At 35.2% G+C, this 18,986-nt stretch overlaps 1 long non-coding RNA gene across 1 annotated transcript in view; it reads left to right on the top strand.

Moving 5' to 3' along the window:
- The window catches only part of LOC148982089 (uncharacterized), a 28,236-nt gene extending 22,644 nt beyond the window's left edge, over positions 1-5,592 (top strand). The window contains exons 2-3 of the long non-coding RNA XR_016155223.1: positions 2,897-3,078; positions 4,429-5,592. This is a non-coding gene — a long non-coding RNA (uncharacterized LOC148982089). The remainder of the gene's footprint in view (positions 1-2,896; positions 3,079-4,428) is intronic.
- Positions 5,593-18,986: the final 13,394 nt, after the last annotated feature.

Below are 18,986 nucleotides of genomic sequence, written 5' to 3' on the forward strand. Positions count from 1 at the left end.
CTTCAGCCCGGCTCTGATGGCCGCGGGTTCTGACCCGTGTGCAAAGTTTCAAGAGTTTTCGAGCACGTTAAGGGCCCCAAAAGTGCCCAAAAGGTAGTAAAATAATAATTATTATAATAATAATAATAATAGTAAAGAAAAATAATCCCAAGGAAAACAATAGGGCCTTCGCCCTTTCAGGGCTTGGGCCCTAATAATCGTTAGGAAAACAATAGGGCCTTCGCCCTTTCAGGGCTTGGGCCCTAATTAATAGTAGGAGGTAAAACTCTCCCACAAACTCATATGCTAGGAAATCTTACTTCCCGGTGGGTTCCTGATGAACAACGTTTTAAGGAATGGAGTTCCAAATTAGATTTTGTGAGTCACTCCAAAAACTAAACGTGTGTGAACTGAATTTCAAATTGAGGATGGTGTGTATACTGTCAGCGCTGCATTCAGCTTGATATGTGGTTAATATTCTAAATCAGTAAATACTGTTGACCTTTTGTGTGATACATCGTACTCCATTCAAAACAATTTACCTCAGCATGTTGCTAATTTCACCCCGAAACCCTTTATAGGAATTGGAAATACGGATGGATGGACACAGCAGGACTATTGCAAAATGTCAAAGAGGTGGATAAAGGCGAAAGTAAAAGGAATGTTGTGTATACTATTTCTTCCCTTCCCTACATACCAAAATCCCCGGTGTTCATATGTCCACACCACAGGGTCTGGTAACACTTTATTTTACGACCCGCAAACAACTGTGTAAGTACACTGAAATTACGGTGTACGTTTCTCTAATTATAGTGTAGTTCCGTGTAGGGTTGGGTATCGTTTGAATTTGAACGATTCTGATTCCGATTGCGATTCCTTGTTTCGATTCCGGTTCCTAACGATTCTCGATTCCGATTCTTTTAAGAGGCAGGGTCAAAAAAGTTTAGCTAACCTTGCTAACCAACGGCCTTTCTGAAGGAAATAATCCTTTCTGAAAGAAATACTCCTTCTGTAAAAATACTCCTTTTGTCACAAATTTTGCATTTTGCCGAGATTTCGTTATTTTTAGAAAAGTGAAGCCACACTTTGGATCGCCGACGTAAGCTACTCATGTTCGACTCGCGTGGTTATGCCAACACTTCCGGTAGACGCTTCTTCGTTGGTGTTGTTCAGCGGTTTCTTCTTCCGCTCGGCGGACTGTGAATATCGAAACTAGGAATCGAAATTTTAACTTTTGAACGATTCCGGGAAAAACGAAAAGTTAGTCTCGGTTCCAATCGATACTCGATTCTCGATACCCAAACCTACTTCCGTGTAGGTATAAGGGAACAATATGTTAAGTTTTGGGTAATAAAGGGGTAACAAGCACCACTTTAATTTACAGCCCGCACGAGTTACACTTACTCAGTAACTACGCAGAACAACGGGGTAACAAACGCTACTTACTATGTAGCAATACGAAACAACACTATTTGCACTGTAATAATTACAGAGAAAGGTACTGTTATCAAAAACAAACAAACAAACAAAAAAAAATGTTTTAATTACACAGTATATTTGCCCTGACATTTAAGTGTCATTGCAATTCAATGGGATAAGGTAAGTACTAATTACTAATGGTAAGGCCTAAAAGTACTAATGGTAAGGTCTAAATTAAAATCATAGCAAAAACAAATTATTTTGACTTAACATTAAGTAATCTAGTAAGAAATGCCAATAAATTTAATTTTTTATCATAGTATGTAACATTGCACAAGAACATATTTTGCCAGAAATGTGATATGTTTCGTAAACAACAGACGTACAATTTTTGCCTGGAATATATTAACAGAATAGGCACCTGTTATTTTTTAACTAATTAAATAATTTGCTTGTATATCTGCTTGTTACCTCTTTATTACCCCAAACTTAACATATTGTTCCCTTATAACTACACGGAAGTACACTAAAATTACAGAAACGTACACCGTAATTTCAGTGTACTTACAAAGTTATTTGCAGGTTGTATATCTGTTTGTTATCCCATTATTACCCAAAACTTAACATATTGTTCCAACCCGGTCTCACCCCAAGACGTCATATAACTGACGTTTTGGGACGTCTTTTGACCATACGTCAATATTCGCCTTTTTAGGGCCCCCTTAAACGTCGGTAGATGAGGTTATGGGATCCTAACTCTACCCCATACCTAAACCTAACCCTAAACCTAACCCGTCACCTAACTGACGTTAAAGGTAAAGCGTCAGTTGTATGACGGCCCGGGATCGCCATCTACCGACGTTTAAGGGGGCCCTAAAAAGGCTGATATTGACGTATGGTCAAAATACGTCCCAAAACGTCAGTTATATGACTTTTTGGGATGAGACTGTGTTAATCGTTCCCTTATACCTACACTCAAGTACATTATAATTACAGAAACGTACACCGTAATTTCAGTGTACTTACACAGTTGTTTGCGGGTCATAAAATAAAATGTTACCCAGGGTCTTGGAAAGTTAATGAGATAATTGTAATTAATTAAGTGATGAATAACCATTAGTGGTGAAACCTGATGTTAATAAGCAGAATCACTGAAGAAAAGAGAAACAAGAAGAACACAAAAGAGAGATAGACCAACTACAACTGAATTCCAGCCATTACACATTGATTATTGCACTTATTACTAACCAATTTGACTTTATTTCTGTCATACATCGACTTAAGTTCTTATTGAGAAATTAAAAAGAAGTTTAAAGGGTTAATGTTGTAATGAAAGTTTAATTTGTAGTCACCATTATGCTAATCGGTGTTTACTTTAGTTGTGCTCTTGACCCTTTGCTTTTTAAAATTAGTTTTTCTCTGGCTGTTCTCCTTCTGCATTCTCCGAGTCATTTACAAAAGAGCCACATCACTGCAGTAACTTTCATTTTTATTGCAGATATTTTGTGGCAATTTCCCAGGAAGTGGACCTGGATGCCTGGAGACTTTGATACAAATGCTTTGGGAGTGTCCAGATGTGCAACGCTTCCGGGATATGGTGCTTGATGTTTTGTTCAAGGATTTGTTTTCCCCAAAAATCTTGATAATTTATTGGTGAATGACAATTCTCAATTTGAGAAGGTATGGACATTTTGGCTAGCTGCCATAACTGCTAAAAATAAACTACTAGTTCACTGTTGGAAACCTCCTCATGACCTTTCTACTAAGTCACCTTTCACCTTTATTTATATAGCACTTTTAACAATACAGATTTTTTTTTTCAAAAACAGCATTTCATTGAAACAGGAAAATCATGTGTGTTAATCAGATCTAGAAGAAAATAGCACCATAGTACAGCCGAAGTAAGTTTTTTTTTGTTGTTGTTTTTTGTAAAAAAGTTGTTGAGTTATTTCATACATATAGTGGCGAAAACAGTTATGTCGTCATCCAATTTCGTTTAGTTCTCATATAATCATGTGAATGCAGGCACATCACTAATGTTTTTGAATATTAAGTGTCCCCAAAATCCAAAGCTAAACATTGGCTAAATTCTTTATTGGAGATCCGGTAACACTTTAGAATACGGTTCCTTCGTTAATGAATAACTACACAAGAACTAATGAGTAACACAATATTAACAATCTAACTATTATTAACTAACAAGAAACTCTGATTAACGAACTAGTAAGTAATAGAGCACAGACGAAAGTGGTAGTTCACTATTAAGTAATCAATAACTACTATCTTTTAATACTTCCCAGAGAACTACTGAAAAAGTTTATTAACAATCTAGTAACTACTATTAACTAAAATAAATTCTTATTAACAAATTAGTAAGTAATAGCTCACAGATGAAAGTGTTACTAGATACTTCTGTGGGAATTACTAATTATTTGGATTCGTATTATAAAGTGAAGATCATTGGAACTAACTAGTAATTACTCAAGTGTTAAAGACATTTTCTAAAAGTTACTAAAGTTCACCAAAAATCTCAAACGGTTGCACAAATCATGACTAGATCATGTAGTAACACTTGAGTAATTACTAGTTAGTTTCTTGTTAGTTAATAATAGTTACTAGATTGTTAATATTGTGTTACTCATTAGTTCTTGTGTAGTTATTAGTTAACGAAAGAACCGTATTCTAAAGTGTTACCGGAGATCCTCTGTGCAGACTCATTATGCTAAACCTGTAACATTGTCTATGTGGATATCTACAGTCAAGGAAATTGTGGATATTTAATATACAGATTTTACCCCTTTTGTTATTATTATTACAATTTTTTTTTATCTGTGTGTTTATTTTATTTTATCCCATTTAATGTATGTATCTGTCTAAGTCCTGTTAGTAGTGCTATAAGTTGGGTGAGGGTAATAGTGATCAAATACGTTTTCTTTTTTTTATTATTTCTTTTAAATGTTCTGTATGGTTTAAAAAAAAAAAAAAAAAATTACACCCAAACATTTTTGTTTTATATCCTTCCTTCTTAAGGAGAACCTATCGTATTCTAGTGCTTTGGTGAAAAGAGAAGAGGGGAAAACATCACTGAGGTGGACAATGGAGGAAAAGATAAGAAACGAAGGAATCTTTCAGCAAGACTTTATAATTTGTGGCCATCAGTATGCAGGCTGAGAGACAGACAGCAGATGACTCCATCACACACTCCACTGCCCCTTACAGCTCCACAATCAGCACTGTCATGCGGGTTACTGTTTGTGAGGGGATGTCAACCTGCCTCGATGCACATCACTGTCTTTCATCTGCATAAAAAAGGACAAGGGCAGCACTTCCTGATAATGGGAAAGGCATACATTTGACTTCTGCCACCCACTGCACCAGTATGGCATACAAATATATATATTAGTGGCTTGAACTCTTCGAAATATCCTAAGATCTGGAGATTTTGTAGTGCACAATGTTAAAGATCAGGTAAAGTGTCAAGGAATCAAGGTCAAAGCTTGTTCATGTATCTACAAGAACAACTTTCTTAAATTTTTATATAAAGACAAATATTTCAATGCATTATAGTAGATGATTTGGCAGTGACTGACTGCTTTATGTTGTAAAATGAGACTATACAGTGATGAATTATGTTTGCCAGTGCTGAAGATGGTGACTCATACTAAATGCTCCACAACATTTGCTTAAAATGCACAGATGGACACGTTTTCTATTATAGACATTAGCGGAGCCCCGGGCCCAGTGCTTTCCATTCTATTCAATCTAATTATTTTTGAAGACAGTCCATGAGCTTCACACACACACACACACACTGTCACTGACCAATGTTCCATAACCAGAGCCAAATGTCAGCGCTCCTCACCAAACAATGGCTCTGTAATTAATCACCTGTTAAAGGCCAGTCATTTAGCTTCACAACACAACAATGCAAATGTTTCATCAAATCCTTATAAAGTTCACTGGTTGTCTTTCCTTTCATCCCTATATATGGGTGCCTTGACCTTCTGATACATGGTGTGCACTATACAGACTTTTATACTGTACGTCATTTGAACTATTCAGATACTACTGTGGTTTTTATATAAAGTGTGTGTGCCTATGTGGTCCTGATAAAGGGGGGATTGAAAATGTCCTCATAAGAATAGTAATACCAGTATTTTTTTTTACCATGTGGGCACATGTTCAAACATATTCTCAAACCTATCGTTTTCAACGTCTTCTGACAGCTTGTTCACCAGATCCACCATCAAGTGACAGTGACAGTAAAATGTTACTTGCTCTGCAGTAAATCGCTGAGCCATTTCCACTTTTGTTGATGATACTTCCTATTCCTAATGTCTTAGATTTAGATAGGTAAGGTAATTACAGCATACAGCGGTTTTTTAATGTACTCCAAACGATTTCTTAAAAGCTGTTTAGATAAAACAAGTGTTCCTTATAGGCACACACAGACATCTAGAATCAGTGTATGGATCTCAACAATGGTGACAAACAAAATATTCAATTAGAAAAAGGAAATTACCTAAATAAATCAGATCATAATTTATCCATACCGCAATGCATGATGGGAGGCATAAATTAGTTTTGATTGGTGGCACTATTCCTAATGTCTAACTTTAAAAAATGAATGAGGAGGAAGGTAGTGAAGACTCCCCTAAAGACCCGAGGTATGAGTTAAGGGTTAATATCCTTACTTCATATACAACATTTAATGGTGCTGTAAGTGATGTTTTCTTGAACGTCCATTAGACATAGCCACTAAATTAGACTCTTATTTCTAAAATCCTCCCTGTAAGAAAACAGCTGCACTATTTATATTGTTGTACTCATAGATGGTGTAAGAGTTGTCATCTCAGTGTTGTTAAAGGTAGCAAAACAATGCCTTGAATGATCTCCTCCGTCTAGCACGCTCTCAGCTTCCTGCTTACCACATACCCAAAGAACATGCTAAATGAAAATGAAATGTTAATAAGTCTTTTCCCTTTGCGGTTTAATAATTCATACACTTGAAGGTTTAAAGTACTAAATAGAAGTAAGGAATCTTCCCTATGATTATATATGATCACAGAAGGGAACATGACGTGCGTTTGTGAAAAATAGAAGAGTCCAGCATGATTTCGCATTCACATTAGTATTTACTGGAAATATATATTCAAATACAGAAAAATATCAAAGCACAGCCTTGTCAGTAGTGATAGAACAACATGAGGTATGGTGATTTTCCATATGATTTTCTTTTACCTTTCCCCCTCAGTATGTAGTGGAAAAAAGTGGTAAATGTGATCAGAAATGGCTGTAGAAAATAAATCTGCATTATTTATCCTTAAGCAAAAATCTAACCTTATAACAGACGTAAAATAATTAAAAGTGGGGGGAAATCACATTATTAAAATAATTGTTTTTCTCCAAAGCACATTGGGAAATATTATTTGTTTAGTGATTCAAGTCAAATGAAGATTATATAAAAACATAATTATATAAAAACACAACAGTCACCATTATGGTAATCAATGTTTGCTTTAGTTGGGTTCTTGAAAGTTTTTAACTTTATATTTAGTTTGGGTGCTGAAACTGAGTGGTGAATAGCCAGATGAACAAAGAGTAAAGGTGATCTGATGGTGTTGATAATGTTTTTATATAATCTTCATTTGACTTGAATCACTAAACTCATTTAGAGCATAATTTTTGCCTTAGATTTAGATAGGTAAGGTAATTACAGCATACAGCAATTTTTTAATGTACTCCAAACGATTTCTTAAAAGCTGTTTAGATAAAACAAGTGTTCCTTATAAGCACACACAGACATCTAGAATCAGTGTATAAATCTCAACAATGGTGACAAACAAAATATTCAATTAGAAAAAGGAAATTACCAAAATAAATCAGATCATAATTTATCCATACCGCAATGCATGATGGGAGGCATAAATTAGTTTTGATTGGTGGCACTATTCCTAATGTCTAACTTTAAAAAATGAATGAGGAGGAAGGTAGTGAAGACTCCCCTAAAGACCCGAGGTATGAGTTAAGGGTTAATATCCTTACTTCATATACAACATTTAATGGTGCTGTAAGTGATGTTTTCTTGAACGTCCATTAGACATAGCCACTAAATTAGACTCTTATTTCTAAAATCCTCCCTGTAAGAAAACAGCTGCACTATTTATATTGTTGTACTCATAGATGGTGTAAGAGTTGTCATCTCAGTGTTGTTAAAGGTAGCAAAACAATGCCTTGAATGATCTCCTCCGTCTAGCACGCTCTCAGCTTCCTGCTTACCACATACCCAAAGAACATGCTAAATGAAAATGAAATGTTAATAAGTCTTTTCCCTTTGCGGTTTAATAACTCATACACTTGAAGGTTTTAAGTACTAAATAGAAGTAAGGAATCTTCCCTATGATTATATATGATCACAGAAGGGAACATGACGTGCGTTTGTGAAAAATAGAAGAGTCCAGCATGATTTCGCATTCACATTAGTATTTACTGGAAATATATATTCAAATACAGAAAAATATCAAAGCACAGCCTTGTCAGTAGTGATAGAACAACATGAGGTATGGTGATTTTCCATATGATTTTCTTTTACCTTTCCCCCTCAGTATGTAGTGGAAAAAAGTGGTAAATGTGATCAGAAATGGCTGTAGAAAATAAATCTGCATTATTTATCCTTAAGCAAAAATCTAACCTTATAAAAGACGTAAAATAATTAAAAGTGGGGGGAAATCACATTATTAAAATAATTGTTTTTCTCCAAAGCACATTGGGAAATATTATTTGTTTAGTGATTCAAGTCAAATGAAGATTATATAAAAACATAATTATATAAAAACACAACAGTCACCATTATGGTAATCAATGTTTGCTTTAGTTGGGTTCTTGAAAGTTTTTAACTTTATATTTAGTTTGGGTGCTGAAACTGAGTGGTGAATAGCCAGATGAACAAAGAGTAAAGGTGATCTGATGGTGTTGATAATGTTTTTATTATGCCCAGAATGCACTGCAACATGCTTTATTGTCACCATTGTTGAGATTCACAGGCTGATTATTGCTGTCAGTGTGTCTAAATAAAATACATTCTAAAAGTCATCTGAACAGAACAATTTATGATAAATATTTTTGATTGTATTGAAAATGCTAATAACTGTTTGCTATAGAATCACAACATTGCTGTAATTAACAAGGTTAAGACACGCGTCATGACTTTAGTGATTCAGGTCAAGTGATGACTGTCAAAACACAACCAACACCACTGATAACCTTTTCTCAATGTTTATCTGGCAGTTATAACTCAATTACATCAGCCAAACATAATTGAAATATTAATATTTTAAGGGTCAAGAGCCCAAATAAAGAAAACACCGATCACCATAATGGTGGCTTAAAAATTGAATTTGCTTCTTCAGTGATTCTGCTTGTTAACATCAGGTTTCTTCCTTAACGGTCAATCATCACTCAATGAATCACTTAAATAGCAGACAACACTTTGACGTCAATATGACTTTAATTTTTGACCTATTTCATGACGTCATTTTGACCAAAGTTTGATGTCATATTGACATATGTCCAAAAGGACTGCATGAATAAACTTTATTTTTAATGACATTCCACTCCAGCTGATGAGGGTAAAACATAGTCCGTCTGTTCGCTTCATTTCACTGAGGATTGTTTTGTAAACAAGACTGGATTTGCAGACCGATTAAGAGTAAAGAACGGTTCTGTCCCGTCTATATTGGATTCTGACAGGAATGGTGCAACACATGGACTCTGGGTCGAACAGGTCGAAAGCCAGTTGCCATTTTACAACATTGGACGTTTTCAGAACAATTTCCCCCAAGTGCATCGTCGGGTGAGTCGAAACTCATTATAATATGCAAAACTGTTATCCACTCACAGCAGTGGGCGTTTACTTCCAAGTCTTCAGTGCGAGACGCCCATAAAAACCGAGCGTTTTTCAGCTAGGCTCAAAACTTGGGTAGAAAATAGCCTATTACTGTTTTTGAATGCAAAAACCAAGCGAACGTCATAAATTTACCTCAGACAACAATATAATAAAATTTAAAAAGCCAGTTCATGACCCCTTTCAAATGACATCAACATCCTGACGTCAAATAGATGTAGAATTGACATCAAATGCCAACAAAACATGACATCAAAATGACATCAAAATTACATCAGCGGAGGTCAAAATCTTGACATCAAATTGATATTGACACTTTGACGTCAATATAACTTTGAATTTTTAACCTATTTTGTGATGTCATTTTGACATCAAATGCCCACTAGGATACCAACAGATAAAAAATTTAAACCTGATAACCTCTGCTAGTCTTACCCTCTGCTAGTCCTAGGATTTTCCAACAGGACAGTGATCAAAAAACAAACATCAAAACCAAGCATCTGTAATAGCCACCTCATGCAGTCTCTGACCTGAACCCAAATGAGTGGGCTGAACTGAAGAGAAGACATCATGGATCTGGGAATCTGAAGGATCTGGAGAGATTCTGTATGGAGGAATGGTCTCTGATCTCTGCAGGTGTTCTCCAAACTCATCTGGCATTATAGGAGAAAACTCAGAGCTGTTATCTTGGCAAAAGGAGGTTGAAAAAATGTATTTAATATATAATTCTGACCAGCACTGTATGCAATAGTGAATTATTTTTTTTCTGTGCAACAATAATTGAATTAACTGATAACTCAATAAGTGCAATTCACCTTGTTCTAAAAGGTAATAAAGTATGCTTTATTTTTTATTCTTTTGTAATTGTTCTTAAAATATCAGGGGAGTCTTCAAAGTATCGTGGCAGTTAGGGTTCGATCCATGTTAGATATACAGATCCAGGTCGCTTAAGACCCGAATATGCAATAATGATTGGCAATACATTCATCCATTTCAGGGTTAATGGCAGTGTAGTTATGAAAGACGTTTTTATTTGCATTTTTATTTTTACTTTTATGAAGTTAGAAAAAAATCTTTCCAAAAGTTTTCCAAGCACAGGTATTGAGCGTCTCAGATGCATTCAGCAAAAAAAAAAATGAATTCTTGATGTTTTCATGCCTGAGGAACTTGTTTTTATCATTTTATTGCTTTTGGCTTTGTTATTATTTATTTATTTAGTGCACAGTGGTTGGGGAAAGACACAGAACAAAAAGACCACCTAGTACACCAGCCCCAAAAAGTAGTTAAATTGCAAGCTAAAATTACTATATTATTGAAATATTGCAACCATATACATTTTCTTTGCTACAAATGCAGTTTTGTATTGTTTTTATTATTATATTTTCATTCAGCTTTTTTTCTATATGGTTACAGATACATTCCTACTTCAGGACACTATATTAAAAAATGCATGTTTTGCCTTGATCATTCACAATATTATATATCTTATATATTCATAATGTGCCAACACTTTCATAAAAGCTCAATATTGAAGTTTATCCAGTGTATTAATGTCTTTGGGTCAGAAAAGTGTACAAGACGTGCAATAAATAATACAGTATATAAATAATAGAAAGCTCAAACATTCACAAAAAAACATATAATAATCATAATTTTAAAAAAAACTGTGTAAACACCCTCACAAACGTAAGCACATGCATTAGAGGAATGGTAAACAACTTTCATTTTCCCAGAATTACCATTAGAAACTTATGAATAACACAAAGAAAAATGCAGAGAGCAAGATGGGGGGAAAACAAAACAAACAGATGTAGTGCAAAGTGTTTTATGTGCAAGTATCAAGATGAGATATAAATGTCCATTTAATGAGCAAGTGAGCAAGTGATTTTCCTGAGATCCCAAGAAGGCTTTCTGAGAATGGTAAATTCACAGTCACACTCACTGATCCAGCAACAACATTGACCAGCGCTTCACTTCAACAACATGTACCGGTGATGGGTTCAGGGTAAACGCACAAACAGATACTGGAAAATCTTCTGAAAGAACTACATACCACACAATCTATAGGTTTCCAGATCAATGGTTCTTTTGCAGCAAAGAAAGGGAGAGATCACGTAACAATGAAAACTCAGTCATTATGTACTCACTCTCATCTTCTTTCAACACTTGAATTACATTCTTTCTTCCATGGAAAACACAAAATGAGATGTTTTGCAGAATGTCTAAGCTGCCATTTTCAATGACTACTGCTTTCCAAGGTCCAAAAAGGACAGAAACGACATTTTCAAAATGATAGTCCTGGTTCTGGTTATGATGTTTACACTGTCCTTTTTTCCACCAACCTTGAAGATCCAAGACAAAAAAATGGCTTTTATGACATATTTTTAGAATTTATTTGGTGCTATTTTACCAGCTGAGAACTCCATCACACACACAAACACAGATCTGCTGCAATATGACGAGAAAAAACAGGTTCTTGGGGATTCTATCCTCTTTAGGGTTGTATCTTGTGACATCACATCCTGATTTCGGTTCCTTTAGATGTCTTTGCGTTCATATTTCAGTCGAATCACATCAGAGTTCATCTGAAAGGTGGACGAGAACCCCTGAAAAGTTGGGTTTTGGTCCGTTTTAAAGGGTTAGTTCACCCAAAAATGAAAATTAAGTCATTAATTACTCACCCCCATGCTGTACCAACCCCGTAAGACCTTCGTTCGTCTTCGGAACACAAATAAAGATATTTTTGATTAAATTTGAGAGCTGTATAACTACCACATTGGCTCCTAAGGGACTGCCTCTTGACGGCCCAAAAAGTCAATGAAGAAAATGTTTAAATATCCCAAGTGACTACCGTGGCTCAACTATATGTTTTTCAAGCGACGCGAATACTTTTTGTGCGAAAAAACAAACAAAAATAACGAGTTTATTCGACTATTTCTTTTCTTCCTTGTAGGCCAGAACGAGACTTCCTTAGATTTCCACGACGCATGCGGGAGATTTGCGATCTGAAGTAGTGTAAGCTGGTGTAAGCAGATCGCAAACCTCGCGCATGCGTCGTGGAAATCTAAGGAATTCTCGTTCTGGCCTACAAGGAAGAAAAGAAATAGTCGAATAAACTCGTTATTTTTGTTTGTTTTTTTCGCACAAAAAGTATTCGCGTCGCTTGATAAACATATAGTTGAGCCACGGTAGTCACTTGGGATATTTAAACATTTTCTTCATTGACTTTCTGGGCCGTCAAGAGGCAGTCCCTTAGGCAGCCAATGTGGTAGTTATACAGCTCTCAAATTTAATCAAAAATATCTTCATTTGTGTTCCGAAGACGAACGAATGTCTTACGGGGTTGGTACAGCATGGGGGTGAGTAATTAATGACTTAATTTTCATTTTTGGGTGAACTAACCCTTTAACCAAATCTACATAACCTTAGAGGCTGTTTACACAACACCGCTTTCAACTAAAAACGTTTTAAAAAAAATGCGTTTTGGCCGTTCGTTTACATGGCAACAGCGTCTTGGGTGTCTGTAAACTCAACGTATTGAAAACGGGTTGCACAAGGCACGTTTTTGAAAACGTTCTCTGTGTAAACAACAAAAACACGAAACTCTGAAGAGAATGATGTCATGCACATTGCGTATTACCCCAGATAGCAAACTGACATTGAATCAACGTGGAAATATGACATCGAAACAACGTTGATCTGACATTGTTTTGCTCATCGAATTAACGTTGAACCAACGTCAGACGCGTCATTCTTTCAAAACTAACGGAAAATCAACTTGAAATCAACGCGTTGTTTCAACGTTATGAAAGCAAACCAATTTTTGATTTTCATTTAGCTTTGAAGAATGCCGCGTCTGACGTTGGTTCGACGTTAATTCGATGAGCAAAATCAACGTTGTTTCAATGTCATGAGAGACGTCGTTTCCACGTTGATTCAATGTCAGTTTGCTGTCTGGGACGTGTTCAGTCTATAGTGTTTCATCGCCATCTACTGGTCTAGCAGCAGAATAGACAGGTTTTTATTTGCTTACGCGGATTTGTGTGAATGGGGATCGTTTTGACAATACATGGAAAACTCAAAGGAAAAACTTATATGTATTAAGCATATTGTTGTCGTATGAACACACCCTCAGTCTGAAATTATTAAATTGGCTAAAAGGTTCTTTTTGTTTATATGCATGCAAGAAGATGGAATCTGTAGATGTTTGTGAATACGGCATTTGAGCTTTTGAGCTTCTTTGTAGAAGATTCCACATGAGTCTGTAAATGAGTTACACCTATAGGTTACCTCATACCGAAAGGGAATTTATGTTAATTACCAGCAGCTGTCGGGATCAAGTGCTATGAAGCACATTGAAGATATACTTAAGGATGATCCTGTCTGTTTTACAAACATGCCAGTCTCATTATCTTTAAAAAGTGTGGGTGTAAACAAGACTCAGATATAGTTCCAATCCAGAACCACCTGCTAATAGATGTCAAAGAGCTTGAAGCTGGAGACCAAATACTGCAAGACTTGACAATTTTTAAAGGAATTTTCTTGTTAGAAATAACAAGTGCTGAGCCATCAAACACAATAATCATGTGCAATGTCAGAAATTTTTTTTTGAAATGGTACATGTTGTACCCCTAAAGGAAAAAAAAATATTGCAAATTTGTGTCTGAATAATGAAATAAATCAACTTCACGTTGCGGATCTACGGAGGCGTATTGCATTCACTTGAAGAAAAAAAAAATCTACTCTGTTTTTCTGAATTAACAAATTAATTTTTCATGGAATTTTTTTTTTGCTCTGTTTTTCTGAATTAATGAGATAAATTTTCATGAGAAAAAAAAATATTTTGCTCTGTTTTTCTGAATTAACAAGTTAATTTTTCATGAGAAAAAAGTTTTTGCTCTGTTTTTCTGAATTAACGAGTTAATTTTTCATGGATTTTTTTTTTTGCTCTGTTTTTCTGAATTAACAAGTTAATTTTTCATGGATTTTTTTTTTTGCTCTGTTTTTCTGAATTAACGAGTTAATTCAGAAAAAACAGAGCAAAAACTTTTTTTCTCACGAAAAATTAACTCATTCATTCAGAAAAACAGAGCAAAAAAATTTTTCTCATGAAAAATTAACTCATTAATTCAGAAAAACAGAGAAAAACTTTTTTTCTCACAAAAAATTAACTCGTTAATTCAGAAAAACAGAGCAAAAAAAATTTCTCATGAAAAATTAACTCATTAATTCAGAAAAACAGAGAAAAAAAAATTTCTCATGAAAAATTAACTCATTAATTCAGAAAAACAGAGCAAAAAAAATTCTCATGAAAAATTAACTCATTAATTCAGAAAAACAGAGCAATTTTTTTTCTCATGAAAAATTAACTAATTAATTCAGAAAAACAGAGTCGATTTTTTTTTCTTCAAGTGAATGCAATACGCATCCGTACGGATCAGAATACCAAAGAGAATGAAAATAATTCTGACGCAGGATTTATACAAAACTATATAGGCCTGGAATGTCTACAGATTTCCCTGTCTACAGCTTGATACACTGAAAGGCACTGACATAAAAACAGCAACAGTGTCATCTGCTGGTTCATAAAGGATATTTTCAAATATCACACAATCTGCACTTGCTTTCAGAGGACTGTGAGAGAAATCAGTGTCCAGCAGAATGAATAAGTACATAAATAATCTTAACAAGCTCATCAACACAAAGCTGGAGCTGCCATAAGGTCCATATTAGTATAGATGTAAATATAGATATAGATGTAAATAAGGTACAAAGATGTTCCTTTAAGTGTACCGTCCCTGCTGTACCCCTAAAGGGAAAATTGATGCACATTTTAGTCTGAATGTTGCAAAATCAATTAACTTTCAGTGACCGTAAATGTCATTTGACTAATTATTACCCATAATAATGCACCTGAAAGTCATTCAATACAGCAACTCTGGCCCTGTCCCAAATGGCACACTTGCGCCTTGTCCACACGGACACGTTTTTTTCCTCCTGCGTTTTTAAAAAAAATCCCGTCCACATGAAAACGCAAAAACACGCTATCAAGCGCTGTCAAGAGCACGCCACACCAGCAGGTGGCAATATAACCCTAACTGTAAAGCCACATTGGCCAATCAGAAGTCTAACAAAAAGTTATTACAGGTTCCGGTTGGGGGATAACGGCGCAGCGCGGCCGCATACTCTGACGTCTACATGACAAAACTGTAACCGGCGTTTCTGAAAATCCTCACCCTGGCAGGGCTAACTGATGCTTTATTCTTAAATGATAAAAATAAAGTCTAACCCCACAGTATTTTCTTTAGTAAAAATCACTCAGATGTATTCAAATGGCAATGTGATTTAGGTCAGATTTACTGTCATTTTGAGTTTCTGGATTGTGAAAAAAAATGCTCATGTCTTTCTGAAAATGTTATATTTGAACCTAAACCCTCAGACTTACAGAAGAAAATGTCCTTTACCTTATGAAATTCATTTCTTTACATTCTTTCTCCATTCAGCCTCACAAATCTCAGCCTAACAAACTCCCCTGGAATTCTGCTTGCCGGGGTGAAGAAGATAAGGCTCTGTTTTGACATTTAAGATATAGAGATGATATGTGGAGAGCCACACACAATACTTTAACCATCTCTATGACATTCCCCCATTTTTGACTCTTGGCTACTTTCACTATTAATTAATTTTAATCAGCCATGTTCATCACAGTGCACTTCTACATTAACAACAGACATAGAGCTGCACTTTAGTATAAAATATAATGATTTGATGGCGAGTAAACCTTTCGATTTTAACAAACTGTTTCTGACAACAAACTGACAATTTACTATCAATCAAAACTTTGAACTCAAATTGTAATTTATGCATTGATAATATTTGTCTGCAAAGCAACTGTCAACGATACAAGCACTATTGTTGTGATGTCAAGTGTCTCCAAATGTTGACTGTTAGTAACTTACAGATTTCTTAGGGTATCACATTGTCAAAGTATATTTTTTGGGATTTCATAGGCAGAAAACTGATCCGTCTTCAAAACAGAATGCTGCGTAAACACTGGATTCAGACGTGCCCCAACGTCCTCCTACTTCAGCATTTTACGGCTTTTGAACAGAGCCAAGAACATCAAAGACAGATCCTCAAAATAAAAGCTAACAAAGAAGAATCTAACAAACCTAACATTGTATGACTGATATCAAGCTGACTCAACAGCGTGGAGCAAGACAGCCCACGATTATGTTTACACTGAATTTCTCATGCTCTCTGACCTGTCAATTGCTTCAGTTTTTTACAGGTCAAACAGAACAACAGAGATAAAAAAAAAGCATGTTAGAGCGAAAAAATGAGAAACATACCAGAAAAGTTTAAAAGTTCAGAAACATTGTATGCATAGGAGGAAAATGGATTTCATAAAATAATCTAAAAAACCTTACCGTGTTTTACTTTGAGTACATTATACCCACTCAGTGAAGTAGGATAAGACGTTTTAACACTTTACAATAAGGTTCGTCAACTCGAAATAACATGAACTAAGAATGAACAATACTTCTACAGCATTTATTAATCTTAGTTAATATTAATTTCAACATTTACAAATACATTCTTAAAATCAAAAGTTGTATCTGTTAACATTCGGTAATGCACTGTGAACTGAAATGAACAAACGATGAACAGCTGTATTTTATTAACAAACATTTAACAGTAACAAATGTATTGCACATTGTTAGTTCTTGTCAGTTAATAATGTTAACCAATTAACCTTATTGTAAAGTTTTTTTTAAAAGCACTTTCTTATATCTCAGCCACTCTAAAAAATCTGATTATACAATCTCTTTATGTTTGCTCAAAAGTGCTATCTGAAGGTCAGTCGTGATAACTCTTTGTATAGTTTTAGCATGTGAGTGGATATGACAATATTCATGTATTTGGTCTTGGTGGACTAAAGAAAAATTATCTTGTTTCTGTTTGAATTAAGATTATTTTTCTAACCCCATTGAAACAGATCTGCTCGTACGTGAGGTTAGCTTGTGCGCAAGTTACGGGACAAGCTGGAATCCACCTTATCTTTATACAGTATATACAAAATAATAATATTTTACATTGCAATCCTTTTATTTCTAATATTTGGTGTGTTTACTTTGGAATTAATTTCTGTTTTAGCTTACCTCAAGGACATCCAAGATGTTGATGTCTTTGTTTCCGCAGTATTTTCAATTTTGATATTTTTAGGTCAAACCGTTCTCGTCTGTCAGTCGTATAATTCAGGTCTATGGTCACCAACTCAAAGAGCATGCACAGAGAAGTCCAAATTAAACATGATTTAATGACTCGTAAATGTAATGGCCTAAGACACGAAACGAGCGGTTTGTGTGAGAAAACGAACAGTATTTATATCGTTTTTACCTCATGTAACCACAGCCACAAAGCGCCTGCACCCTCAGATCACTTGCACATGGCTGTGGTTACAATATGTAAAAACGTTTGTTTTCTCACACAAACCGCTGGTTTCGTGTCTCAGGCCATCAATGAGTCATGAAATCAAATTTAATTTGGACTTCTCTGTGCATGCTTTTTGAGGTGGTGACCATAGACCTGCATTATAACGGTTTGACCTAAAAATATAAAAATCGAAAATTCTGTGGAAACAGACACCTACATCTTGAATGCCCTTGAGGTAAGATAAAACTTATCAAATATTAATTTCAAAGTGAATTATCCCTTTAACTCTTTCCCCGCCAGCGTTTTAAAAAAAAGTTGCCAGCCACCGCCAGGGTTTTTGACGATTTTCGCTAAATTTGAATGCCCCGCTGAATATTTTCTTCCATGAATATATGAAGATGATATATATAAAAATAAAGATCTGAGCCTCTGCTTTTAGGCAAAAAAAAACGTTTTTATTTTATCTTCATCTGTTCTTTTTTTATTGCCTCTTGAACAGAGGTAGGTTTTGTCAAAAACACAACATTTTGGACAAAAAACTGAGAAAAAGGTATTTTTATCAAACAAGTGCATTTAAAAGCAGAATACATTCAGATGTTGTTTCCTTCATATATAAAACTTTCCAAAATAAATTAAAAACATAAAATAAATGTAAAATATATCAAATTTCCCAGGATGTAAGGGAAATGTAACTTTTGCAATAAAACTTCTGCCTCTGCCTCTCTGTGTTCTACCTGTGAATAATGATTGGAACTACAATAAACAAGCCTAGACACACACACACACACACACACTAATACATATTACAATGTGGTAAATGTGCACAAAGAGAGAAATAATTTGACAATTACACCTTCATATTTAGACAGCCACACATAAATGCCTGCACACACACATAAATATTATAGTGTCATAATATTATACGATCTATCTGCGGCACGTCCATGGCTAGCATGAACATGTGCATCTCTCTCACTGACTACTTCGTCCCGATCAGATTCAGAATTATCAAATAAAGAGTGATCGGACTCCGAGTCCATTAACCTCCAGTACTTCAGCCATATACCTCTGCATTGTCTGTCTGATACATTCTCACTACTCCACTTTTTGAGACGATTGCAATCTTTTTCTCTGATCAAAGAGTTGCGCACTCATTCAGGACATGCGCGCGGGTCTTCCTTACCGTATACCACCTAAAACACGGATACCCGGAAAATTCCGTGTTTGGCGCAGATGCGTTTTTTCATTA

This window comes from Pimephales promelas, chromosome 3 (assembly GCF_988280905.1).
Source record: "Pimephales promelas chromosome 3, fPimPro1.hap1.1, whole genome shotgun sequence".
NCBI lineage: Eukaryota > Metazoa > Chordata > Actinopteri > Cypriniformes > Leuciscidae > Pimephales > Pimephales promelas.